Here is a 27,867-nt window from a genome sequence, read left to right on the forward strand (position 1 = left end):
GAAGGGAGATGGAAAAGAAGGAGAAGGTGAAACTAGAAGAAAAGAAAAAGGTAAGCAATTTTCTCAAGTACGAAGAGAGCCAGACTTCAGAATCAGTTCAATCTAGTTCCGATTCCAACTTCACACTTGGTCGTGAGGGCTGAGACTCTGCCTACCCACAGGCTTTCTCTTTCTACCTTCCCCACCAAGATTTTGTTTCTGTTTTCCTCTAAATGTCTATGTCCCCAGGGAGGCTGAGCCCAGCTGTGCTCCACAACCTGAACCTTTTTTGGTTTCAGGTGATATTACAGTGGCCTCATTTATCTTACCAACTTAATGGTTTAGGAGTATGTAGGCACAAAATCTAGCTTGTCCAAATAAGGAACCCTTATTTGGAGAAGCTACAAGTTGAGGGTGGCAAAATGTGAAGCTAGTGGAAACTGAGTGAACTGAGACAACGTTGAATCATTAAATTAACTATTGGACTGAAACTGGCACTAGTATCCTTTTGATAAAGATCACACTCTATAACAATTTTACAGTGTTTTCTGTTGCAACTAAAAGCCCACTAAGTAACACAATTTACAAGACAGGTGATCTCCTTTTATCCACCAAATACCTAGTGTGCCCTATGAGCCATGCTAGGCGTGAAGGGTGTAATGGTGATAAAGTTTCTTAATCCTGCTGAGCCTTAATTTACTAATTTGTAAAGTCATGCTACTAATACTGACCTTATAATCTTGCTATGGAGATTAGGTTATTATTATTAAGTTTGAGCTTTGAAAACTTTAGGAAATCAGCTAAGGGATTACAGTTATAGAAGTGGAAAGTTCACTGGATGCCTTTGACCATAAAAAAGGTTCCAATACAAACTCAGAAATTGAATGATGACCCTCATCAGAATGTTAACATAAACGAAGATGTTCAAAATGTAGAGACATTTTAGTTTTTATTCTGACGAAGGTTAGGCAATACCGTTGTAGTGTCATGGAAAAAAAGGTAATTTGGAATCTGGGATCCAGAGGGCTCTATGATTTATTGCTATGTGACTTGGAAAAAAAAACAACATTATTTCTCCTGATTCACTCAGAAAAAAGAGCCTATCAGAAGTTCCACCTGTGTCCATCACCAAAATTCCCAAAGTTTCTGCATCTATATTCACTAGGGTATGTTTTTTGTTCCTGTTAGAGTGAACTCACCTTGCTGTGAAGGCCAACTTCCCCAGTGTCCCCTGGGTCCTCTCCCACCTAGCAAAGGCTATTTTTTTGACCATAATATTCTCACTCTCATTATCAAATTTCCCTATGTACTGTACCATTCCCATCATCATACAAAAAAAAATGTAATATTTCTTATCTCATAAGAAGTTCTCCCTTTATCCCATAACCCTCTAAAACATTGCCCAATATATTTTTCCCTTCATAGCAGAACTCTTGAACAAGACTAAGTTCAGTATCTTGACTTCCCTTCCCATTTCCCCTTGTATGAATTCTAATTAGGCTTTTAGTCTGACATTGCCACTGGAACCACACCTGTCAATTATTTCTGTTGCAAAATATAATGTTTTTATATTCTCACATACATTCCATCAGCAGCAAATGACATAAACTCTGTTCATCTTTAGATATTTAACTTGGCTTCTGGGAGAAAGTCCACTCCTCATACCTCACTGGTCATCACTTTTTAGTCACCTATTTTTGTTTTCCTTCCCCTTCCCCAGCTGTAAGTAGGGAAGTGTCCCATGACTGAGTTCTGGAACTCATCTAGCTATACTTAATCCCTAGGTTATTTCATCCACCCCTTGAACTTTGAACTCAAGTGTTTAACTTCCTATTTAACTAGACATCTCAAAATTATTCCATCCCGAATCAGATTCCTGATTTCTTCCCATGCCACCCTCCTAATGGCGCCTTCTTCCATCTTTTCTCAGCAGTGGCAACTTCATCTTACCGGTGTCTCACTGTACAACCGGGGTATCAAGACTGAGTTCTCTTGTCTCCTCATATTACATCTCCAATGCATAACAAAACCCTGTCACATTCATCTCTGAAACATTTTGAATCCTGACATTCCTCTTTTTCCCACTTCTATCTCCAAGTACAATTTAGAATTAGCTGTTTCCGTGTGCCCTACCTTGCTCTCAGTCAAATTTCCTCAGGGTAGCTAGAACAATCCTTGTAACATAGAGCTTTCTAAACCTTGGCTCAGAATCTCCCCACACTAAAAAGTGTCTTATCTTTCAGTATAAAAGCCAGAGTTCTAAAACTTGTCTACAAGACCAACATGATTATCCCTGCCAACAACCATACCTCTCTCAGTTCTCGTGTCTTTTTTTCACTTTATTCAAGTTACATTTGTGTCCTTTTTTTTTTTTTTCCTTGAAAACTCCGAGTACCCCCAGGGCCATTGCACCTGCTATTCACTCAGACTGAAAGAAAGCTTATCTCCTGTTACTTGCCTTTTCCCAACTTCCTTTAGGCCTCCACTGAAGATATCTTTTTTGAGAAGCCTTTCATGACCAACAAGCAAAACACTTCCTGCTCAATAGCACTATATGTTGTTTATCCTACTTAGCCTTCTCCCAGTTGATTTTTATCAACTGTGTTTTTTTGTCTTCTAAATTTATTTATTTCTCAATGTCCTACCCCCATTATAAACAGCGCAAGATAGTAGTTTGGTTAATTTTATTCACTGTTGTGTCTAGCAATGTGTCTACTGGAAGAATAAATGAAAGAATATACTAATCATCTATGGTCATTCAGGCTATACTGCAGATACTAAGAATAGATTTCCCATCTGTGTATATTTCCTTTTTACCTTTTCCTACATATACACACACCTTTGTTTTTCTATTCATTTGTCTTACAAGTAGAGATCTTATGAGACATTCCATTTTCTATTTTAATTACTTCATTTAAAATGAAAGCCAAACCATCTTCACCCATTATTTGAAATGAAGACTTCTGACAGTGGAATGACCTTTCTTCAAAGAGATGAGTCAGATTTTACTTATCCATCTGCCCGTTACTGGACATTTAGGTTCTTTCCATTCTTCCTTCACTCTTCTCATTAACAGGACAATAGCATTTGTGCCAATTTTTTTTTTTTATTCTTTAAAATCATGTCCTGAGGATCAGATAAAAACAGAATGTGGGAGGGGAAGGGTTTGGGTTCTCTAAGTGTGAGTTTAAAAGCTGTTTATATATTCTTCCTGAAGGGAAAATCCACTTGCACTCCAACCTCTGGCTTTATGGTGATATGAATGCACTGCCTTGTCAAACTCTTTTCTTACATTATTAATGAATTTATTCTTATTAATTCTCCACTCTTAGTCATTTCTAGAAATACAAGTTTAAGTACTATTTCCAATGTTCCAGAAATACAGCAATTTTCAGTAATATTTTTTCTTGAGGAGTTGGGTCACCTGTACTTTTATGTGCAGTGAGATTCATGTGTTTTTCATGAGAAAAATGTGTAATGTGGTATAACTATGCCATTTTCACTACCATTCTGCTTCTATAACTTAAATGTTTGCATCAATCTTTACTTGCTGAGCTATCAATGAACATGAGTGCTCATGTTGGGTTGAATTATTGAAAAAAATGGTTGGCACAATGGGGTTTTAGACCTTACATGGTCTACAACTAAGTGTGAGAATTATCATGTTGTCTTGGGAAGAATGTGGTCTTTGAGTTAGCTGGGATGGATTTAAACACCAGCTATCATGTATATTAACTCTATGGCCTTACCCAGATTTCTGAGTCAGTCTGATCTCAGTTGCTTCACGTAGAAGAAAAATAAAAGGAACAATATGCGCTTCACTGGGTTGTGGTCAAGACTGAGTAAGAACAATATTTAAAGTTCTTGGAAATTGTAGAGATATTAGCTCTCTTCCCCTTAGATTATCTTTGTCAACTAACAAGTATAGTGTGGTTACTGTTGTTGCAGAGAAGCTCCTGGAAGGAAAGGTATATAGACCTACCCTCTTTTTACCAATGAAATGAAGACTAAGTGATGACCTTTCAGGAGAGTCTACAACAATAACACACTCAACTAGTTAGTTGACAAAGAAGCTTGGTGCATCATGCCTGTTTATACTCTAGGTCATGAAAACCTGAGGGAGACTGTTCTGTTAGTTGGATTGCAGAGGAATAATGAGAGAGGGCAGAGCTAGAGCTGACCTTCAATGGACATGGAGCATATGAGAGAGCTCCATTTTTTTTTGGACACTAGGATCTGGAAGAGGTTATTATCACAGTTTAACTTAACCTACTCTCTCTACCCACTCCAATGAAAAAACAAGCATCTAGTGTATCCAGGTTAAATGAAATGTAAAGTCAACCAACCAACCAAAAAGTATGCTTGCTTATAACTTAAGTATGGCCAAGGCTATTTGTGAGTTACTAAAATTATTTATAGATGCTATTTGCCCTCAAAGAGATCACAGTCCATTATTTCAGCATATGCTGTTATAAATTATCTCTTTTCTGTTCACACAAGGGAAGATGTTCTCTGACCTGGAAACATGAAGGGGATGTCAAAAAATGTCCTTCTGCCAAAAGGGTGTGGAGTGAAGAGAGGTTTTTCTCATTGTATCCACATCATATTCTACATATATCCCAAAGCGACGGGCTCACTGCAGCGTCTGTTATTGTAGAAGGACAAAAAGCAATTCCACAAGCTATTTTAGTTTTCCTAATGGAAAAACTAGATGCTGCAGATGAAAGAGTTATTAGAAAAATAAGTCTTAGCTTTTCTATAAAAGCATTCAAAATGCTCTACACATCTCGGTCAGTCCGACAGCACTATGAAGGTGTCCATTAACAGACACACTCTCTAATCAAAATATATCTTATATTTATGGACTTTTTACCTAGGAAGTAACCAAAGAAGAAGAGCCAGAAAAGACATGTGAAGTTGAGTAAACATATTTCAGTCCCACTCTCTGTGCACCCAATTTCAGCAAGAGATAGAAGCCCTGTGGCCATTCACCCAACCTCTCTTTTCTCTCTTCTTTCCTGGCATTCTGGTTCCTTGTCTCCATCCTCAAGTTCTGCTTTTGATAATGTGCTTCTCTGTCTCTCATTATTTGTCTTTTTAAAAATTATTTACTTGTGTTAAGTACTCTAAAAATATTCTACCTTAACCATTTTAATGTGTAGATTCAGTAACATATATATATATATATATATATATATATATATATATGTATGTATGTATGTTGTGGCTCCAATCTCCAGAATCTTTTAATCTTTCAAAATTGAAACTCTATACTTCCCACTTCCATGTCCCCAGAACCTAACAATCATCATTCTTACTTTCTTTTTCTATTATTGTGACAACTCTCAATACCACTTTAAAGTGAAATTGTACAGTATCTGTTTTTTCATGATTGATGTATTTTACTCTGCCTAATTTCCTGAAGATTTAATTATGCTATAGCATGTATCAGAAGTCCCTTCTTTTTAAGGGGTTAGTAATAGTCTACTGAATCTCTATAACACAGTTTGCTTATCCATTCACCAGTTGATAAGACACCTAAATAGCTTCATTTTTGGCTACTGGGAATAAGTCTGTGTACCTGAACATGCCATTTCTTCTTAATTTTAATCTTATGCAGAACCTCAGAGCAAGATAAAATGAGTTTGCCCTTCCCTCTCCAGTTGCATTTGGGCTAAGATCAAGGAGCAAAGCTGGAAGCAGAGTGAGGCAATGAGGCATCTGTCATGGGTATAAATTTTAAAGAGTTCAAAATAAACTCAGCAATTAAGGCACATAGCATTTCAATGCACTCTTTAAAAAAAAAATCTCAAAATTAATGCAAAAAATTCATGATGCACAAAATACCACATTTTAAGTAAGAAAAGGAATAGTATCAGTACTGCATAGAGCCATATTACAGTAGGAAGAAAAAGAAAACAAAGTAATACCTATCCTACCCTTATTTAAAAATTCTTTTCATCAGGAAGTATTTGCATTTTTAAAATTTTTTAAAATATAGCATTAAAATAGCATTTTTCTTGACTATTAAGCTTTTTGGTACCTCCTTAAATAGCGAGACACCTGTAACACATGCTCTAGTCTTCACCCTAATCCCAGTCCTGTCAATCTGATTAGTCATGTGCTTATGGTCCTCATAGGCTTTATGAATCAGATCAGACCCAGAAATAGCTCCTTTGTTATTATTTTTCTAAGCCTGAAGTGTCAGCCAAGTACCATGGTGTAGGTGATGATCAATCCTGCCCAGGATTCTGACAAATACATCATTCACTGAAACACCCCTTTTTGGGAAAATGAGTTTTTCACAGCCAAATTAGTTTTCTAAATGATCGGGTAAAGAAAGGTAAGCAGGTATTACTTGAGAATGTGTAGGAATGTATGCTGGATGGGCTTGTGTATACTGATGTGCAGTGAAAACACAGATCTGCAGTGTTTTCAGATTTGAACAAGAAAGTCTCCTTTCAAGGACAAACTCAGACATCCAGGCCTTCTTGGGAAAGAGATCTCAGTAAACTCCCTTGGAGAAGATGCATGCACCTTGTGAAGGGGTAAATTGATAATAGGCATGCTGACACAACCTAAAAAATGGTGTCACAACTGAAAGTTTAAAATAGCTCACTTGCCGCCCTGTGGGAAGAAAGTTTACGTTGCATGATTTAACATCCTCCTGTTGTTAGATAACACACAGATTCCTGTAGGAAAGTGGAGGAGAAATCTGAGTTATTGTTCACAAGCTTTTAATAGCTGATATACTTTCGTTGACAGAAAAGTACCATTTTGTTAATTTTATTTTAACTTCCATAAAATTATCACCTAGAGTTGAAAGACAGGGTCAAAGGTAGCTTGCAAGAAGGTGGGGAATGAATTTACTTTAATTTGAAGACACGGCAAAAGGTTTCTCTCTCAGCATTGTAACAGTGAAATCCACTTCTCTGGGTGAGGCAATGCAGAGGGAGTTCTTCATATTAGATATGAAGAACCCATTTTACCAAGAGGAATTGGGTTCAGCGAGGTCAAGTCACTTACCAAACTCACACAACCTTCTTGGATGAGAAGCCAAGACAGTCTGACTCCAGTGGAGGTTTATAACCACCAGAGACTAGACCCTTAAAACCCTTGCAGAAAGCCAGCATCCAGGTGGTAGCAAGTTCAGGTGGGAATGCAAACCATTCTGGCCAGGAACACTTTAAATAGCACTATCTCAAAGGAATTAAAGAGCAACCAAGTCCAGTGGGGACAAGCCAAGGATGACCAGCATCAATATAACAGAATCATAGTTTTTACGCATACACTAGCCAAAGAGAAGACATGGGAGAGCATATGCCATGGTGGAGTAGTTAGTGAGGGTATTGCTTCTCAGGAATGCAGAAGATTAAATCTATCTATGCCACATCATATCCACAAACTTTCAGAGGAAGGGACTTAGAGGGAAATTATTCTCAAAACCTAACTGTGGAGATGACATTCACTGTATTCTCACCAGGTCTATGTTCTCCTCCGCAGTTCTCAGTTCTTTTCCAAGAAGTTGATATGACTTCTGACTGATGGATTTAGCACAGGTGTAAGAGCTAAGTGCATGACCCTACAGCTCTTCTCTCAACCTGCTGCAAGGACATAACCATTTCAATGGCAGTACACAGGACAGAGCATCTCAAGTTGTTACTGCAAAGTGGACATCTGAAAAAATTCCTGTGGCTCTGTGTGTGTAACATCTTCATTTATTCATCTGTTGACAGACACTTAAGTCGTACCCATATCTTGTCTATTGTCACTAATGCTTCAACAAATATGGGAGTGCAGAGATCTCTTTGAGATCCAGGTATTTCTTTTGGATATATACCCAGATATGGGACTGCAGAACATAAGGTGATTCTAGTGTTCATTTTTTTTTTTTTTTTAGGAAACTCCACACTGTTTCCATAGTTGCTCTACCCATTTAAATAGACACCAACAGTGCACAGGGTTGCCCTTTCTCTATATTCTTGTACAATATAAAAAAATCCTAAAAACAGAATAGAATGGGCATTATCCCCAGGATGGGGAAATTGGGAGATGTTGGTCCAAAGATACAAAATTCCAGATGTAAGATGAATTATTACTGAGTATGTAATGTACAGCATGGTGATTACAGTTAATAATACTGTATTATATACTTGAAGGTTGGTGAGAGTAGAATCTTAAATGATCTCACCACAAATAAATGGTAATTATATGACATGATGGGGAATTAAGGCTATGTTGGTAATCATTCTGCAAAATATGTAAGTGTATCAAATCAGTTTAAACTTACACATATGACAACTACATCTCAATAAAGCTAGAAATATAACATGAAAAAGGACATTTTTTTTGTAAGAATAAACTGGGATGTGTTAAGTTGCTGACATTTCCAAGTTAATTTATTACAACAACATTCCACAGCCCTCCCTAATAAATACACTGTATCAGGATCACTCAGAAAGCACACACAGATAAAATGATGGGGCCTCCCACATGGCTCAAGGGGTTAAGAAGCAACCTATGAAGCTATTGGCAGCCACTGCAGCACTCAGCAGGAGTTCAATCCCTGGCTGGCCAGGAAGCAACCCACATGGCACAGCAGACCTCTCCTGTCTCTCCCTCTGCTCTCCTCAGCAGTGTATGTCAGTCAATCTGCCTGTTCTGTTCCCCACTGTCTCTGGTGAATCCTCTCAAACCCCTCCCCCCACCCCCACACCTCTAGCCTGTATCCCACTTCTTACATACATAAATAAATTAATCTTTAAAAAAAAACAAATAAAAGGATGGATTGTGAATCTGTGTCTTTACAACAAGCTAGGCTATTCTGATTAGCAGTTTTGTAAATACTATTAGAAACACTGTTAGACTAGTTTCACTCAGCCTTCTAATCTGTTTCTCTCCAAACCCTACTGTTAATGCACATATACAAACAGAAGAACATCCACAGATGTTGTAGCTAATCCAGAGATGCCCTAGCATAGTGCAGTCAGGAACATGCATTTGGACACCAGTTTTACTATTTAGTACCAGTATCTGGTGTGATAATGGGTAAATCGTTTAATTCTTTTCAGCCTACTTTTTTTCTCATATGGAAATCAGAGCTGAATATAGTATTTACTTCTGGGATGTAGGGAATGTTCTCTCTTTGACTGGAGTACCGAATACAGAAATGTATACGTTTGCCAAAACTTATAAAATGTTACGAATTAAGATATATACATCTCACTGAGCATAAGTTTTACAACAACAACAATAAATAAAACAAGACCTATTTGGCAAAGTCATCATGAGGATTATATCAGATAATCATGGAGAACACTGATATCTGGATATCTGGTTACTACCAGAAAATAGTAGCATTATTATGTTTTTATTATGTGTTACAGAATATTTATTCTATATCACTATCAGAACATCCTGCAATGTTATACATACCTAAAGGCAAGGTAGATTTAGGAAGCTCGGAGGAGAACTCAGACTAATTTAGATTTGGACTGTTTTTTCAAGGTGTATTTCTTTAAGACGCTTTAAGTGTATTAATTCTCTTAACCAAAAGTATTTCAAAAAATAAATTTCACACTTACTCTGCAAGTTTTTTAAAGATTGTTTTGGATTCATACCTCAGCTTATTCATGACTTTAATTTTGCAAATGGTGCATGCTTCAACACACAATATATATTTTGTTATGCCTCTGCTATAATTAATCAAGCAAAAAATGAGTATTATATTTCCTAATGACAACTTTGTGCCTGCAAAGAAAACCTTACTACAGTGTTAATACATCTATATTGCTGCCTGAATCAAAATGCACAATCCTTAATTCTAATTTCAAGCTTTAATTGCTATAGGCCATAATAATAAAGGATTTTTCAAAAAAATATACTTTCCATAATTTTTCTCTTTAAGGAATGCAATACAGTACAATGATATATGACACAGAAAGAATAACAGGATAAAGAATACCAAAGATTACAAATGTGTTTGCAGACAGTCAAATTAAGTTGCTAAAAAATTTAATTTACTGGAACCTAAGAAAATGCACCTAGCAATAATAGACTTTAAGAATAAGACAAAAGTTTCTTTTTAAGATATGTGTGAAATATAATATAGACTCCTATCAGGAGGACCCCAGGAAACACTTGAGTGTTTATACAGCGGATCTTCTGTGCTTTGTCCATGCTAGAAACTAGAAGGGATTATGCTCAGTGAAATAAGTCAGAAAGAAAAAGAAAAATATTGGACATTTTCACTTATAGGAGGAATTTAGGGGAACCAAGTAAGTGATTGGGGAAAATAATAACAAAAAAATTAACAGGCAACCATAAATCAGAGACATTCTGCAGGGGAGGTGGAAGGAGAGGGATCAAAACAGGGGAGAGAAGAGCACAAGGTACTATGGTGATGGTTCACCTGTGAACTGGTGGTGAGAATTCTATGTGAACTACACCTGAGAGGAGAAATCAAACATTGTACAAAAATGAAAAATGATGGGGCCTTCCTGATGGCTCAAGGGGTTAAGAAGCAGCCTATGAAGCTATCCGCAGCCACTGCAGGACAAGTCTGATCCCCAGCCAGGGAGCACACATGGCACATGGCACAGCAGACCTCTCCTGTCTCGCCTGCTACTGCCCTCAGCAGTGTAGTTCAGTAGATCTGCCTGTTTTGCTCCCCATTCTGTCTCTGGTGAATCTTCTCACCCCCCATACCTCTAGCCTGTACCCCAGTTCTTGTATGCATAAATAAATAAATCTTTAAACAAATGAACAATGATGTAAAAATATATAAATAAATAAATAATATTAAAAAAAAGAAACTCTGGGAATGCAGACAATGAGGAAAACAAGAGTCCTTCCCTAAGGGATATGTACTTCATGCTGGGGATATTGCCTGTAGTTAGACTTCTGATAAACAGCTGACCTCCTCTTTGCAGAACTCAGAACAACAATGGCAACACCATACTTTGAGGTTAAAAACCTTAAAATAAAATAAATTATAAATGTGCAAAATCATTTCAAAGAGATAAATGACACCTGAGTAACAGGAAGATCTGACAGCAGCGAAATGGCTTGTATTAATATTTGAAGTGAAGTGTGGTTATCAAAAGAGAGGTGAGCAGGAGAGAAGAGAGGCAGAGTCACCAGTTATCCCAGCAAAGCATGCCAGGAAGAGAGGTCAGACATGCACATGAGGACGTCTCTCCCCACAGACAGGGTCAGCCCTCTGGCAGGGAAAGCATAGAGGCTATGAGTCTGGGTCACCCCTCTACTCTCCTTTATCTGTCAGTCCCCCACCCTCCGCAGTTGGTAATTATAACAGGTTTTTCAGTTAAGCCCCTATAGTCATGTGTACGTGCATGCATATGCACACACTCTGTTACCAACTTCATCAACATGTTTAATTTCTCATAAGTAGTTGAGATAAGTTGTTTATTTCCCAAGGAAATTGTAAACACATTGAGGATCTACTGTTTCCATACAGTTTGTTATTTCTTTTTTTAATTCTCTTAACTCGAAAAGCTAGATAGCATTATCCTATTACTATGTGTAACCCAAATGTCTGTTCTCCTTTAGTTTATAAGCTGCAGGGAAATATTTTGTTTCCTTGTTTTACCAATAACAACTTAGATTCATAACTTAGCCACTTTTAAATATTTAAACCCCCCCCAAAAAAGCAGTGTCATTAAAGAATTAACAAATAAACATGATACAATTTATTAAAGGTATCTGCAGGAAAACAGAAGGGATTTATAGGGGATTTATAGTGTGTGTATATGTGTGTATATATATATATGTATATAAATTTATATATATATATATATATATATATTAAAAATCTCCACTAGACTTCTCTCTTCTCCATAGTTACCTCCCAGTTTCAGTGTCAGTAAGACCACCTGCAGTGGTGCCATGTAGCAGCCTGGTACAATTTAGATCTACCTTCACTCTGATGCCCAATTTTTCATCCCTTCACCAATCAGAGTGCTCAGTCAAAGCAAAAAATCTCCAGGAGCTATGGTGTCCTTCAGAAAGCAATTTGGGAACCATTTTCCTCCACTTGAGTGTTTTCTCGCTGCTCACTATCCATTGCACATAGTATTTATTTCTTTGAGACACTTACAGGGTTCCTCTTAGGAAAAATTCTGGTGAATGAAGTTGTCTTCATTGCCTTACAAGTAGTTAGTATTGTGAGTTTCTCTCTTACCCAGATTGCCTCCACTTACCAGTGAGATCACTCAAGTGTTAGGAAAATACAATAAATGTTCTAATCAGTCCTCATTTTGGGGACTGAATTATTGGATTTGTGAAGCTCATCAGAACATACTGCATTGTGAAGGATCCAGTATACTCTTTAAAGTTAGCTTACCCTGTAAGGTCACTTGATGATCTCCACTGGGCATTTTCCCAGTAAATCTGTAACTTGCCATGAACATTTCTTTCCATTTGCATGGAAAGGAAAGCAGACACAAAAGAAAAAATATACCTAGTAGATCAAAATAGCATGTGATCTAGAATGCAGCTGAGATGCACAGGATGACTTCTCTAGGAGTGAGTGTGAGAGGGAACCCCAGGAAACAGAGAAGTGAATAAAGGGTTGATAATGGCCTTGAAGATGGCTGGACACTTTGGAAAACAGTATGGCGGTTTCTAAAAAATTAAAAATAGAAATACCATAGGCCCAGTTATGCCACTTCTAGGTATTTAGCCAAAGAATATAAAACACAAATTCAAAAAGATCATGATATGTCTATGCTCATGGCAGCATTATTTCAAATATCCAAGATATGGAAAGAACCCAAGTGCTCAACAACAGATGAACAATTTACGAAGTTGTGGGGTGTGTATACACACACACACACATATATATATATACATACATACACATATGTGCATATACACATATACACAATGGGATACTACTCAGTCATTAAAAAAAATGATATTTCCATATTTTGACAACATGGAAGGAACTTGAGGGAATTATGCCTAGTGAAATAAGTCAAAAGGAGCCAGACAAATATGATTTCACTCAGTTGTGCAATACAAAGAAAAACAAAAGCAATCAAACAAACACAATAAAATGGTGTTTATCAGAGGGCAAGGGCAGTAATTAGATATTTGGTGGTGGTATGTATAAAATACACAGTTGCTGAGGTGAGAAACTACACAACTGAAATGTATACATTGTTGTAAACTAATGTTACCACAATTGAAGCAAGGATGGCTGGAGAATGTGACATGCATAATGAGAATATCCTAAGTGAAAAAAATAGGCACAAATACTGTTGATATGCTTTCCATATGTTTCTCCTACTGAAACATATTTGTCTCATCAGCTCATCCAACTTCAGTTTTCTAATCCCGGTGGAGAAGAGACTGTCTCTATCAAAACTGCTTAGAATCACCTGGTTTTAGACACTAGTTTAATTTTACTATTCATGATGTGCTGATGATATCCCCAAAACTCCTCACCATTTTTGATCTTCCAATTTCTACTCAAGTTCTTCAACTTGCCCTACCTGACTCCTTCTTGATTTCTCATTTTGAGAAGATGTATATAAGCCACACATAAATCAATCTTTCCTAATGCAGTTGTGAAGCAGTTCTTCCTATGAAGGCTGCAGTGGCCACACAATTACATGGATTCATCAGAGAAAGCAGCAAACAAATGAAACTGTCACAGATGACTGCAATCTATAGCAATGTATAGCTAGATACAAAAGAAATTAGAATAGTTCAGGAATAGAGTTATCACTTTTTCTCAAAATAAATCTGGTTTAAGCTTAGAATTCTTACATGTTATTTCTCACCTCTTCTACTCTATCCTTTCCAGACTTCTACTTTCCTCCCCTTTCTGCCCACCCTCCCTGTAAAGCAGAAAAATATCTCATGTTCTGATCAGAGACATACATATGTGCTTGAGGAAATGGCTTACAGAATCTGAGCGTCCTACAGCTGCAAAGTGGGGGTGACTTCAAAAACAAAACAGGACTGCGGGTTCAATGACATGGTGTGTGGAAAATCAAAAAGGGAATATATACCTGCTTCACAGTAGCTGCTCTGCAAACAGTACTTATGAGTGCTATCAGCAGTAACTACAGCAGTGGTGGTGGTAGTAGCAATAGAAATAAACCTTATCCGGGGCCTCCCTAGTGGTGTAAGAGGTTGAGATGCAGTACTGTGAAGCTGTCCACAGTCACTGCGGCACAAGTTCAATCCCTGGCCAGGGAGGTGACCCACATAGCACAGCAGACCTCTTCTGACATGCCCGCTGCTCCCCTCAGCAGAGTATTTCAGTAGATCTGTCTGTTCTGTTTCCCACTCTGTCTCTGGTGAATCCTCTCACCCCCCACACCTCTGGCCTGTACCCCAGTTCTTGTATGCATAAATAAATAAATTCTAAAAAAAATAAACCTTATCCACAGAACATGGTTACTCTAACTAGACCTGATGTGATTATCATTAAAATTTAGACAAGATCATAGCAGTCTCACAACACCCTGTCCTATCCACAGCAGAGTTCCTGTGAGATATGGCATCTGTCAGATGGACATATACTCTGAGTTCTTCTGCCTGAAATGAATGAAAGCTTTGGTTTGGGAGGAGCACACGACATAGTGGCTGAAACCTTTCTGCCCAGAAATTCTTTCTTATACCAAGCAGAATTCCCTCTACCTCCCAGAAGCTTCCCTCCATTACACCCAGTTTTATACCCCTTGGGGCCAAGCAAAATGAACCTAATCACTTTTCTTCATGACAGCTCTTTAGATATTTGAACAACACGGTCATTGTATTGTTGCCCCCAGAGTATTCTCTTCTCCAAACTCGACATGCTGAAACCATTCTCCATGTGGCTACCATTCCAGCCCCTTCAGTGTTCTTGAATGCCAGCTCTTCCAACTAAACACCCTAATGGTCCATGCCGGCACAGAGGCAGTTCTGCCCGTGACCCCCACTGTGTGCTTGTTGGTTAATACATAAGTTGCCTATTTGTGTTGAAAATTATCAAGCACATGATGAAGTAAAATATTCCAATCTATTGTGTGTGATTTCCATTTATGACATGATATTTGAGACAGGTATTTGTCAAATAAAACATGTAAGTATTCTGAACCAACTTTTTTTTTTTTTATAATTTTTTTTTTATAGAGGCATGTTTTATTTATTTATTTATTTATTTTATTTGTTTGTTTGTTTTGTTTATACATGCACTGGGTACAGTCAGAAGCGTGGGAGGGTGAGAGAATTCACCACAGCCAGAGCGGGGAGCAGAGCAGGCAGAAGGACCGAAGTACACTGCTGAGGGGAGCAGCGGGCGGCAGGAGAGGTCTGCGCGCCATGTGGGACCCTCCTCCAGCGGCCGGGGAGCAGCCAGGGATTGAACCGGCGCCACAGAGGCCGTGGGCAGCTTCGCAACCCAGCGCTCAACCGCTGCTCCACTGGGGAGGCCCCTGAACCAACTTGTTAACAAAAGAAAAGTGAAAGATGTTTATCATGGGAAAACAGTTACTGGGTGTTAGGAATGAGGGTGAGAAATAGGCAAGGAGGAAGGGGATGGAAGGAACCAATTTTCAACTGTTTTGAAATCATAACTCCTTTAATTGATTGACTAAATTTCTCTACTTCTCTATTTCTCTTACCAGAATCTTTTGTAAATGCACAAACTTTCAGCTCAACAAAGTCTTACTTCGTTTTCTACATCTGCCACATCCAAAGCAGTTTTACCTGACAACTGATTATTTTGTAGCACATCTTTCAATGTTTTGTTTCTGTGAATCACCTGACTTAAAGAAATTAGACTGTCTGGATGCATCTTCCCTTTCATTGATGTCAGCAAAGCTAAGGGGGTGGGGAGGCAAATCTTCAGACCATAACTACACAGGCAAATGCTGGTGCTTTGATAAACATTTCTCAGTCAATCAAGAATTTTTGTACTAAAGACTAAATGATGACTATATGTCACATTGCAGAGAACTATTAATGCAATTTGGGCCAGTTAATGGATTCTACTTTATACTATTTTTCCTTCATATTCTATTCCAAACTATCTTTTGAGGAGCTAATATGACATACGTGCTTTTTTTCCCCTCTTCTCTCCTCACCTCTCTACCAGGATTGCATATTCAGACCTCCTCTTTAGCAGTAAAGGTTATTACTTTAACCTCTTATTGAACACCCATTTATTGAACACCTACCATAGGCCTGTATATTAAAATACGGTGATGCTGTATCAATAATCACTGGTCTCTAGGCATCTCTTGCAAAGAGACAGAAGTGAAACACATAAGCATAGGAATGGTAGACAAAGACTTTCTGTGGGGAAAGAAAAAGTCAAGTCATTTTTTCTGTTTGATATTTTATGTCTGATTCCTTAATTTAGTTCTGACAAACGAAAGATCACAGGAGCTAGAGAGGAAGGGGGAGGGCAGTAAAGAAAGGAAAAATGGACTGAATATTTACTATATTCTAGGCACTGTGAGTTACTGCCTTTCTAAAATACAGTAATTCTCTGAAGCAGGCATAGATGTTGTTATTTACAGATGTGGAAACTGAGGCTTACAGAGGTAAGGGATTTGCCCATGGCAAGGAAGGGGGCCATAACCAGAGTTCACTTGGGCAGCTCACTTTCCAAGTCCAATTTTGTTGCCTCCCAAGAGAAGCAGAGAAGAAACCATGCAGCTGAGTGATGATGCTGACAGTGGCCCTGACAAGCACACCGGGGCACTGACTGACCTCCAGGTAGGGCCACCCGAATGCCTGTGTGTGTCTACTACGGCTTCACATCTTATTTCACCTGTGTCTCAGGACGAGCCTCCAAGTGACATATAATCAACCTGAATGTGTCCTCTGGATAGAGTTATGAAGAAACTGCCCTGGAGCGGGTAACCTGCAGCATGGGCTGTTAGAGGGAAACTGGAACGCAGGCACTTTTGGGCAAAGCTCCTCATTTTAGACACGAAGAGGAAGCACAGAGCAAGGAAAGTTTTTGTCCAAAGTCAGAGTCTAGAACCCATGTCCTCATCAGAGTTGAACAATTTTGACTTTTAACTAATTAAACAAGAGGTGGCATTGCCTCCCAACCCAGGGAGGGATTTCATGCACAGGGAAGGAGAACACTTTCGTGCTTGAAATGCTTTCATAAAACTGCCACACCTGTCCTTACACGCACACACCTCCAGGCTTCCCCTAGTTGTGATAAGCACTTACATCTATCCTCTTGCTTCAGTTACTCAGGAGAGAATGATCCTGGACTCTCTCTTTCTCTGTCTCACCTGTCATCAGTCCTGCTTCCATTTCCAGAGCTCATTTAGATTGATTCCCCTTTGGCTGCCACTGCCTTACCCTAAGTCAGCAGCCCCTCTCTTTGGGCTAACTGCAGCAGCTTCCACACATGCACCTTTCCTCTCATCTACTGGCAGCCACTGATGTTCCCTATCAACAGACACAAGCAGTTCACTCCTGGTTAGAAAAAAAAAATAGAATTCAACACCTGCCCATTGCATTTGAGGTGCAATTGAGGACATTTTCCTTGTCTTACAAAGCCCTGTGTCTCTATGTTCTTTCCCAAAAATCTATTCACTATTCACTATTATAAATCTATTTTAGGGCCTCAAATGCTCCAAATTCTAGTTTGCTTCAATGGTCTTACACAGCCTATTCCTTCTCTGGGATTTTCTTTACCTACACCTATTCTAACTTGTCTGCATATATTCTAACTCAAGAATATCATTAAGGAGGCTTTCACTCCCCTATCCTTACCAATTCGCCCATATAACTTAGTTCCCTTTTGAAATCTGAGCAGTTCATGTTTAATTTTTCATTTATTAGCAAACTACTTGACTTAGAGTAAGCTGTTCAATTCTCTAAGCTTTCCTATCATCACCTATAAAATGGGCATAAGAATAGTCTCTGCAGAGTAGTTGTCAGGATCAAAATTAAAACACTTAATACACATTTCCTGAAGAGCTACAAAGAATGTTATACTTAAATTCTACCCATATTCCAAAATGGTACTCTGTAAAATGGAGAATCGATCATGTATTAAGATACAGAACTAAAATCGGAATAGAGAGACATTTCTGGAGTACTGTTTCCAAGATAAAGTTGTTGAGCCACCATCATATAATACTGCATTCTATGTTGACCTACTTGTGTTCTACGGAATGACCACCAAAAAGGCCACTGAGTAGGAGGCCAGAAACACACAAAACCAGATAAAGCACTGAGTTACTCTCAGTCTATGCTGTGTTAGTTCAACTATGTTAATTAAGCTGGAGACAGTGATGATTGTTTTAGAAAGCTTTCTCCATTGGACAGGGATGATTTCTGCCTTTATCTTCTCAGCACCTATTGTCAACATTTCAACATTCACAAAAATTGAAACACAGAGATTTCTTAAATCCTATTGTCCAAATTGTAGACTATTTGCAAAGCATGCCAGTACCAATCTTGAATAATATTTCCAGTGATTCTCCTGGAGGACAAATACATTTAAATGTGCCTACTCACAAATCTAAAAAGGAATGTAAATGTATGCACATATGAACATGGAAATAGCCTTCTGCCAGGCCTTTTAATAAGCCAGACTCTTAGTCCACACAGCAAAACAAACCGGAATAGAAATAAGAAGCAGCACTGTCATCCTACATACCTATTATACACCTTAGAAAATCCACGCGTTCTAGGAAAGTTGTCTGGATTTTGTAAACTGGGTTATTGTTACTATTATTATTATTACTATTACTATTTTAAAGCACTACCTTTTGAATGGAATGAAACCTTGGATAAAGAATTGTTTTTATAATGTAAATAATTGGCATCATTAAATTCCCTTAGTAAACAAGGGACACTTGTACACTGTTTAAATTCAAGCAGATGATCCATCTGCTCTTGGTTTGGAGATTCATTCATTCAGTTAGCATGTTTCATGCATTTGCTATTCATGTATTCATTCTACAAATATTTACTGAGTGCTTACCATATGTCTGGCACTGTACTCGATGCTCAAGATGCAGGAGTGAACAAAGAAAAGATGCATTTTAGCCTCCTCAAGTTTGCAGCCTGAGGTGAAATGACCAATAAAAACAGATAAGTGAAAATATGTAATACAATTTCAAATACGTACATGTGTTATGAACAGAACATAGCAGTCTAAGGGATCAGAGAGTGCTGGCTACAGGGGATTGGAGTGTTGAGTGGGTGCCTCTGCTAGTGGAAGATCCAGGAAGGTCCTGGTTAAATAAGCAAAATGAGGGAGAAGCCACATGTCATGTGTCAGGCAGAGGGAACAGAAAATGAGAAGGTCATAAATCTAGAGGGTGCTTTGGCTTGAACAATATCAAGAAGGTACATGTGACTTGGGAGATAAAGGAAGCAATTGCCAAGGAGTCGGGACATGCTCATATTGTACTTTCTAGGCTATGGAGTGGAGGTGTGCAGGAGGCAACTGTTCACAGCATCAGTAAGTGTAGAGAATGCAGGACCTTCAGAATGTACAAATTTTTGTCCCCCATGGGAAGGAGTGTTTTTTCCCCCAAGTACATCAATATGCTTCCATAATTTTTCTAACATGCTCCTTCTTCTTCACTTTGCTTCTCTGCTTTTTGTGCCTTTCCCTTCCTTTCTTTCACATCCCCCACCCCCATGAATATTTATTGTGCAATTGCATGTCTTAGGCACTATGTCTAGGATCTGGTGGATGCTCTCTGCCCTGGGTATACAAGGAAGTTCTTCTCCCTTTCCCCAACAATTCTCCTCCCCCAACCCTATCAGGACTGGAATCTGTTGCATGAGCTTTTCCACTAGCTTCAAACACACACAGGCTGGAATCCCAGCTCCATTACTTACCAGTTGTATGAGACTGGGCTGTAGATGTAAGTTCCTTCTTGTCTCAACTCTCTCATCTGTAAGATATGGGTAATAATACATACTTTGAAGGATTTTTTGGAGAATTGCAAGCTTTATCTATAAGCTGGTGAAATATTATTACATTATTAGTTTTGCCCGTTTGCTTCTGTTCCAACAGGAACTGCAAAGTAAAGAAAAGCACAGTTACAACAATTTGGTTTGATGCTGAAATGGCCTGGTCTCCTCCAGTGTCCTAGAATGCTGTACTCATAATTATATAATGTAACTCATGAGCCCTGACTATTCAAGATGACCCAGAATGGAGACAAGAGGGGAACATGTTTCTGCCTATGGGAGATGCATAACTGACCCCAACTCTTTACCTGTCCTTGGATTCACACCCTTTGCCATGCATTTCTGTAGTTTCTCTCACTAAAAAAGATTATATTTCTTGACTCCTTAACTTTCGATCTGGCCATGTGATTTGCCTTGTTCAACACAAAGAGTTTCCAGCTTTAAGCTCACACCTCAAGAGGGCATGTGTGTTTCTGCCTGACATCTTGCACAGTTGCCACTGCCGTGAAACATCCCCCAACCTAGTCCCAGGAGCAGGAGGAGATATATAGGAAGAGAAGCGGTGCTCCTGTCCAATCCAGAGGAGGAAACCCCAGCAAACCCAGTGTGTGACAGTAAATAAGAATTATTTTAAGCCACTGAGTCCTGGGGTCATACATAACCTAGTATTAGTGTAGTGATATCTGATAGGCTGGATTTAATTTACCAATATTTTTTTTAATTGACATTATTCATGATATATGTATTGAACTTCTATATTTAATGCACCAGGAGGGTATCATCCTTGTCTTGGGAAACTTAAAGTGTAGGTAAGGGGGGAAGACAAAAAATGTTACTGAATAGTTGAAGGGCATGTTTGGGAGACAGAGGGTGGTGAGTCAGAGCTTAGCCTCAGATGACTTGCTGTTGCTCCTAGTGGCGGAAATGGGAACTGCGCCATGAGAAGCTTTCATTTTAATGAAAACTCCAGAATGTCAGCTCTGGAAGGCTCCTGCCCAGAATTTATTTCGAGTAAGCTAGGTGAACTGAGTTTTGGAGGAAGGGAATCTCTTGCCCAAGGTGAATCGATGGAATTGTGGGAGATCTAGGACATGAACCCAAGACCTCTGACTCCCCATGGCTGGCACATCTAATTGTATATGATAGTGAAGAGGTTTTACAGTGTCAATAAATTTTGAACTGCCATAATATTCCCAGCCAAAAGGTTTATTACTAATACCAGTTAAGGTAAGATTAATCTCCATCACTATTATAATTCATTATTGTAACATGACTCCTCTCTTACTCAGGTCATTTAAGATAAGGTAATAACTAGGTCTCATAATTAATAATAGTAATTAATACCTTTCATTTATTGAGGCTCTTCTCCAGCACAGAGCTTACTGCTGTAGGGATATGGGCACATTTATCCTTGCAACAATCTAAGCACAGAAAATAAGCCCCATTTTACAGAATTAGAAACTGTATCTTTGGAACATTGCCTTTGCCTACATCTTATAGATAATAAGGACCAAAACCCAGACCAAGATCAAAGACTTGTAATCTTCACACTCTTCTCTGAAGACAGGGGCGTGGGAAGCTCCATCAGAAATGTTTAATTGAGAAGCAAGCAACATCCCCATTTTTTGCATCTTTTTCTTGGTCTTTCCCCTCTACTGACAGACAGCAAGCCTGGAGCCCACTGCAAAGGTGGAAAAACCATTTCCCTGCTTGGATCCTGTCTCAGTTTTTACACCATACACCAATGGATGGCTCTAGAACAGGACACTTTGAGGAGGTCTGGGGGAGCTTAGAGCTTCTAAGTGAAAACAAGGAACTAACTCAGCAGGGCCAGGCTATCTTCAGAGTCTGAGGAGAGGTGCATCAAAGGGATGAGAGCCTGGCTGCTTTGATGGAGGAACCAACAGGAAATTATCAGGCTCTGCTGACAAGGACAAAGACAAGAAAAGGCCCACTGGGGCCTCATCCCTGTCTGGACTGGAAAAGGCAGGAAGCCAGAGGGACTGTTTAATCCTGACTCCAGAGCAACCCTGAACCCTGGCTTCCTCCCTCATAGAAGAACAAGGTAAAGGAAAGGTGAGGTAAGTTAAGATAAACACCCAAACTTTTGGCTGCCTGGATGAACTGAATTTTTAATTTAAGCTGTCAGTGGCTTCTTTTTTTTGCTTTTCCTTTTTTAATCTAAACTGTAATCACACAATACTCCACCCAAATGCTTGATATGGATTTCTAAGACAGATCCTAACATAGTCATAAAAAAAAAAAAAATCCCCTCTGAAATGTGCACTTTGTACTGTGTCTATGTGTAGGTGTGTTTAAAATGTCACGAACTGGAATGCCTAACTCTAGTTCCCAGGAATTAATCACTTAGAAGACTGAAAGGGGGAATTAACTTGCTTTAACACTTAGAAGCAGTCGCCAAAATAGAACTTGCTGAATAGAAGTATGGTTATCTTTCCATAAAAACTAGAAGACTCTTTTTTTTTTTTTTCCTCTGCATTTTTTTTTCTCTCTCTAAAACTGCCTGGCAAAAATTTTCTCTTAAGGCTCATCTGCAGGTCACAGATACTCTGGGTATAAAGGTATAAAAGCAATGATTTTAAACCTTTTGTGGTTACAGTGATTTTTTGGTAGAAATTTGGGAATCCATCATCATTATCTAATTTTTGGGTATTTTCGTCACCTGACAAAGTTGCCTTTTACCCATTTTTGGTCAATTCCTATTCAGACCCTCAGCCAGGACAACCAATGAGCTTCTTCCTGTCTTTACAAATTTGCCTTTTCTGAACTATTTATGTAAATCAACTTACAGAAGATTTGACTTTGCCTCTGGCCTTTACCATGTTTTTAAGGTTCATTCACGATGTAACATGCATCAGTATTTTTTTTCTTTTGCATGCTGAATACTATTTCACTATCTGTGTTAGGGGGAAAGGATGTCCCAAAGCAAATTCCATATAGGCTTTGTGGACTCCACCCCCACCCCAGGTCAAAGCCAAAGATACTGGGAACTCCAAATCCCATCACCACCCAAGGGAAGGTGGTTGGGACCTGAGGGTGGGGTTAAGCAGCCAGGTGGATACAAAAGGCAGACACGTGGGCTTTGGGGGCTCTCCATTTTTGGGCTCTCGGCCAGCTCGCAGCGACCGGCCAGCTCAGGGAGTGACTTTGGGTTTCCAGGTCGTCGGATCGGGTAGGACACATTAAAGACTTTATTTCCCTATTTTCTCCCTGAGTTGTACATTTTCCTTATTTCTTCTTCTCTTTTATTAACCCTTTTGCGTGTGTCTGTAGTAGAGTATTCATAAGTTCCTTTAAAGCGCGCAGGTGAGGACCCACAGCCAGGAACCCTTTTAATATCGGGGTTGCTCTATAACATCTGGACATACCATATTGGGTTTCTCCATGATCCTGGCCTGTTTCTGGATTTGGTGTATTATGAACAGTGCTGCTTTGAACATTAGGGTGATGTCTCTGTGTGACATGTGTGTTTCAGTTCTCTTGGGTAGAAACCCAGAATTCTGGATTGTGCAAAGGAATACTGACAGTTGCTCACCCTGATTCCACTGCATTTAGACACCATGTCAGCGGAAATCTACCAAGCAATTTTTAGCTAACTTTTAAAAATCCACTAAAGTCACCATTCATGAAAGGGGTGACCTCTGGGGGTGGGGGAGAAGCCAAGCTGTTGTCATCTGATGGATTCTGGTCACAAAACAGAGGCCAAATTCCAGTTACTGTCAGACTACATGGAAGAAGGCTCATCTTCAAATGGGCCTCCCAAATGGAATTAACTGAAGTTTTCCTCATGTCTCAATGTCCTAACTCACACCGACATCTTGGTGTGAGTGACCCTCACATCTTGGTGTGTACATAACTAGAGGGCGACAGCTCAGGTGGAAAGGATGAAGTATGGTTATCTTTCCATAAAAACTAGAAGACTTTTTTTTTTTTCCTCTGCATTTTTTTCTCTCTCTAAAACTGCCTGGCAAAAATTTTCTCTTAAGGCTCATCTGCAGGTCACAGATACTCTGGGTATAAAGGTATAAAAGCAATTCAGACAATAGCAGCCAAACCGGAGCAAACTTTGAGCATCTGTGAGGGAGCATGAGGGAGCGTGAGGGAGCGTGTCCACTTTCTCCCCTGTGCAATTCCGTTCATAAACTACAACAGCAAGGCCGGTGCACCCCATCACCCCAACACTGTGCCCCTTTAGCCTGTGGGGAGTGGGGGTAGCGCTCTGGGACAGACTCCAAGTTTTGGGGCTTTCAGCAGCCTGAGGTGGCTGGTGAAAAGAAAGGCCCCGGGGGCTGAGAGAGGAAGCAAGGCGGTGGCGTGTGGAAGGGGTTCGGGGTCCCTGACCAACCTGTGGCGGCAGACGCGGCCCGCAGCGCCCCGGGAAGCGCTCGCCCGTCGGCTCCCGAGTTCCTCGCGCGCGGCGGGCGCGCGGGAGGTGGCGTTGGAGGCACCTGGTGCCCGAGGCCTGGCTCTTCGGAGCCGCGCGGCGGGGGCGCTGAAGCGAGGGGCCTGCGCGCCTGGAGACTGAGCGCCCCCAGTCCCCGCTGAGGCACGGGCGGCGCGCAGGCCCCGCGGGCCACGGAGGAGCGCGCCGGGCGTTCCCGGCGCCGGGTCGGGCTGGGCGGGCGGCGCGCGACGCGGAGGGGGCGGGTGTGGTACCCGGATCGCCCCGGCTCGCCCGGGGTGCGCGCGCTCGCGGGGCGCGGGCAGGAGGCGTGGAGCCCCGGGGCGGCGCGGGGCCGCCGGCTTTTCCGCTCGCGGCTCTTGGCTCGCGCTCCCTGCTCCCTCTCTCGTCCTTCCTCGGCCTCCTCTGTTTTCCGTTAACTTCCCGGCCCCGCTGCTCCCTTCTCGCCTCGGCTCCCCCTCCGCGCCCTGCGCACCCACCTCCGCGGGCTCCTCCCTGCTTTCCATCCGCACCCCGGTCCCGCCCGAGGATTCCTTTTCACCCTTCGCCCGCGTGCTGCCTCGCAGTCCCCCCTCCTCTTCTTTGATCGCCGCCCCCACCCTGGAAAGTTGTCCTAGGTCGGGGATTCCCCCCCACCCCGGACCAGTTGCGCCCCTCCCCACTTCCAACTGCCGTGTGCGCGGGTCCCGGCGCCGCTCCCCGGATCCGAGCGCCCCGCCCAGTCCCTGGCCAGATTCCCTGGCCCCGCCGGTCTCGTCTCCCCGAGACTCCACGAGGGCAGCGAGAGAGCCCGGGCTCCTTGGGGTGCACGGGAGCACAGAGGGGGGCTGCGCCCCTCCCGCCCGACCGCACACTCCGACGAGTGGCAGCGAGTGTGCGGGAGGGGCCTGAGGCAACAAGTGAAGCTACGTGCGGGGCCCACTGCTGTCTGTCGGAGGCGGGGACCCGGGCCACCTTGGGGACACGGACCCCAGGCTGCGCCAGGCGAAGCGCTCCTGCCTCCCCGCCCCCCAGCACGGGCGGCTCTGGGTGATGGGGCGACGGGGAAAGCTGGGAGTGGGCGAGGACAGGGACGTGCTCTTGCCAAGTCCTAAGTCTCTCTCCCCGAGGCTTTTCCGCTGCACCCCAAGCAGAGTTTGCCAGAGACAGGGTGCTGCGGGGTGGGGGGCGGGGGGAGAGGGGTCGGCAGAGGCCGCCAGCGTGGAGGGATTTTCGGAAGGTGGGGTGGTAGAATGAGGGGGGCCAAATCCCGACCGACCGATCGCCTCCTCCACTTAGGCGATGCTTCTCCCCTTCCCACCACCCAGGCCTCCCGGGCAAAGGCCCAGCCTGCCCAGCTGGAGCGGATTTGGGCTAAGGGGGAAACAGGGGGCTCCCAACCCCTCCCCAATTTCCCTCCTCCGTCCTCCCTGATTGGCTGCACGTCCCTGGAGCCCAACTTCGGTCGCTCCAGACTCTGTCTGAGCCCCAAGGGAGCCGGAGTGCAGCGACCCGGGACGGGAGGGGCGGCCCCGAATCCAGGGTTGGCAGCTCCGGGCCCCCGAGGGGAGGGGCCGGGGCGGGTCGGCCCCCGCAGCCTCCGCGAGGCCCAGCTCGCCGCGTCTCGCAGCCTCGACTCCCCTCCGCCCCCCGCCCTTCCCTTCGCTTCCCTCCCAGCGGCGGCCTCCCTCCCTCCCACCCCCCCGCCCGCCCGCCCGCCCGCCACCTCCCCCCGGTTTCTCATTCCTGCCACTAGCGCGCTCGGCAGCTCATTCCGCGGCCGCCGCCAGCCGAGGGGAGCGTCGCGAGCAGATGCCGCGGGGGCCGCTCGCAGCCGCCGCCGACTTGTGAATGGGACCCGGGCTGGGGCCGGGGCTGGGGCTGACACCGCTGCGCCCGCCCTGCTCCAGGGACCGACGGCCCCGAGCTCGCGCCCACCCTCCGGGCACCAGGTGAGGCGCGCCGCCAGCCCCTTCTCGCCCGAATGGGGTTTCTGGGGGTTGGGGTTGGTGGGGGGAATCTCTGGAGGAGAAGGTTCGGAGGAGGAGATGTGACTCGTGAAGGTTTCTCTAATGCAAAGCAGAAAAGGGTGGGGGGAGGAGGGAGGAGGTGAGAGAAGATTTGTTTAAAAATCAGGAGGGGAGAAGGGAGCCAGCTGTGGGCGCGTGTAGCGCAGGGGGCAGAGGCGCCAGATGTGCGCTCCAGCCTCCCTGGCCCGCTCCGGCCTCCTCCGGGGTCTGCGCCGAGGCCGCGGGAGAGGGGAGCCCCCCGGCTGGGACTGGAGGCTGCAGGGCTGCGCTCCGGGGTCGCCAGTGGCCCCTCGTCAGGGCTCCGGGGAAAGTCGCCTTCCGCGCCGCGCCCGCCCGCGCTGCGCCTCTCTCCGAAAGCGGCGACGTGACCGCGCTCTGCAGGGTTCCTACCCCTTCCTCCCGGATCCCCGCCGAGCACTCCCCGGGGTTCCTCCACGCGCGACCGCCGGGGAAGCCCCGGGGAAGCGAAGGGACCCTGCTGGGGTCGGCGATCGCCCCGCACTTTTATAGTGTGGGTTTGGGTGCGCTGACTGCGGCTCTGGGGCTGCTGACTGCGGCGCGCGCTCCAACCCTCCAGCCGGGGTCCGTTCGGGAGTTCCGGGGGGGCTTCGTCAGCTCCCGCCAGCCAGGGGTAGATCCGCGGGCGCCTCCGACTCGGGCTGCCTCTGGCTCGCTTTAACTTTGCGAACCAACAACCTTCCCCGAAGCCTGCGCCTCCTCCTCCCGGAGCGCGCCAAGCCTCGCCAGCTCCCCGCACGCACGACCTCCCTCCCTCAGCTTTGCCCCGGAACGCGTGCCGGGGTGGCGAGCGCCGAGAAGCCGGCGAGATGGGGTGCGCGGCGAGGAGAGCAACCCTTTGCCCCAGAACCCGGGAGGAGCTGCGTGAGGGCTCGCCTCGCGCTGTGAAGAAAAGAGTCCCCAAGGAAAGTGGGGTTGGAGAGGCCCCCGGGTCGCGCTTTCTTACCCTTTCTTGCCAAGGCCCTGCTTTTGGGGAGCCGGGGTGGGGGCTTCTCACGCCTCCCTACCCTTTCCCGGGTTTTCTAGATGCTGGGAAAAGCCCTGTTGCTTTTGCTGATAATGCAGCAGGAATTTCACGGGCTATCGCACCGCTATTAAGAAATTACAGCTTTTAATTATTTAATAATGCCATCCCTGCATGACGAGAGTCGTCCCTAAGGGGGAGGGGGGTGGAGGTCTGTTCCAGAAACCCTGCTGCGGGAGGGTATAGATTTGTTTAAAGTCTACTCTCCCGTCTCCTCCTAAAGAAATCTTAGTCGGATGACTCTGAAATCTCTCCTTGTTTTCCTCTTCCTATCATTTCTATCGTTATAATATGAGGCAGTAAGTTTTCGGTTTAATCACAGGGAAGCCACGATAATTAATCTGGCAAGAACCTGGATCAATTTCTTTATCACTTGGGCTTGCAGCAGACATCGATGGTTTTGCGGGGTGTCTGGCTTTCCAGGGAATGGGGCTGTAGAAGTGTTCTCAGGAGCGAGGATTCACCACCATCAATCAGCACATTTGCCAGCTTGG

The 27,867-nt window shown here is 43.0% G+C and overlaps 1 protein-coding gene and 1 long non-coding RNA gene across 4 annotated transcripts in view; one reads left to right on the top strand and one right to left on the bottom strand.

Moving 5' to 3' along the window:
* LOC119249235 (uncharacterized) overlaps window positions 1–24,318 on the bottom strand; it is a 206,927-nt gene extending 182,609 nt beyond the window's left edge. For both annotated transcript variants that reach the window (XR_008552476.1, XR_008552475.1), the window contains exons 1-3: window positions 24,266–24,318; window positions 19,825–19,880; window positions 18,956–19,038 (exon numbers count right to left, since the gene is read on the bottom strand). This is a non-coding gene — a long non-coding RNA (uncharacterized LOC119249235). The remainder of the gene's footprint in view (window positions 1–18,955; window positions 19,039–19,824; window positions 19,881–24,265) is intronic.
* Window positions 21,962–27,867, top strand: part of CDH11 (cadherin 11) — a 159,291-nt gene continuing 153,385 nt past the window's right edge. The window contains exon 1 of one of the 2 annotated variants that reach the window (XM_054697068.1): window positions 21,962–21,980. The gene's annotated coding sequence lies outside the window, so the exon portion shown is untranslated. Of the gene's footprint in view, window positions 21,981–23,072; window positions 23,093–27,867 lie in introns of those variants that run through there. The other variant, XM_054697067.1, reaches the window with a different exon arrangement.

The sequence above is a fragment of the Talpa occidentalis genome, unplaced genomic scaffold (genome assembly GCF_014898055.3).
Source record: "Talpa occidentalis isolate TD23 unplaced genomic scaffold, MPIMG_talOcc4v2.1 talOcc4.17, whole genome shotgun sequence".
NCBI lineage: Eukaryota > Metazoa > Chordata > Mammalia > Eulipotyphla > Talpidae > Talpa > Talpa occidentalis.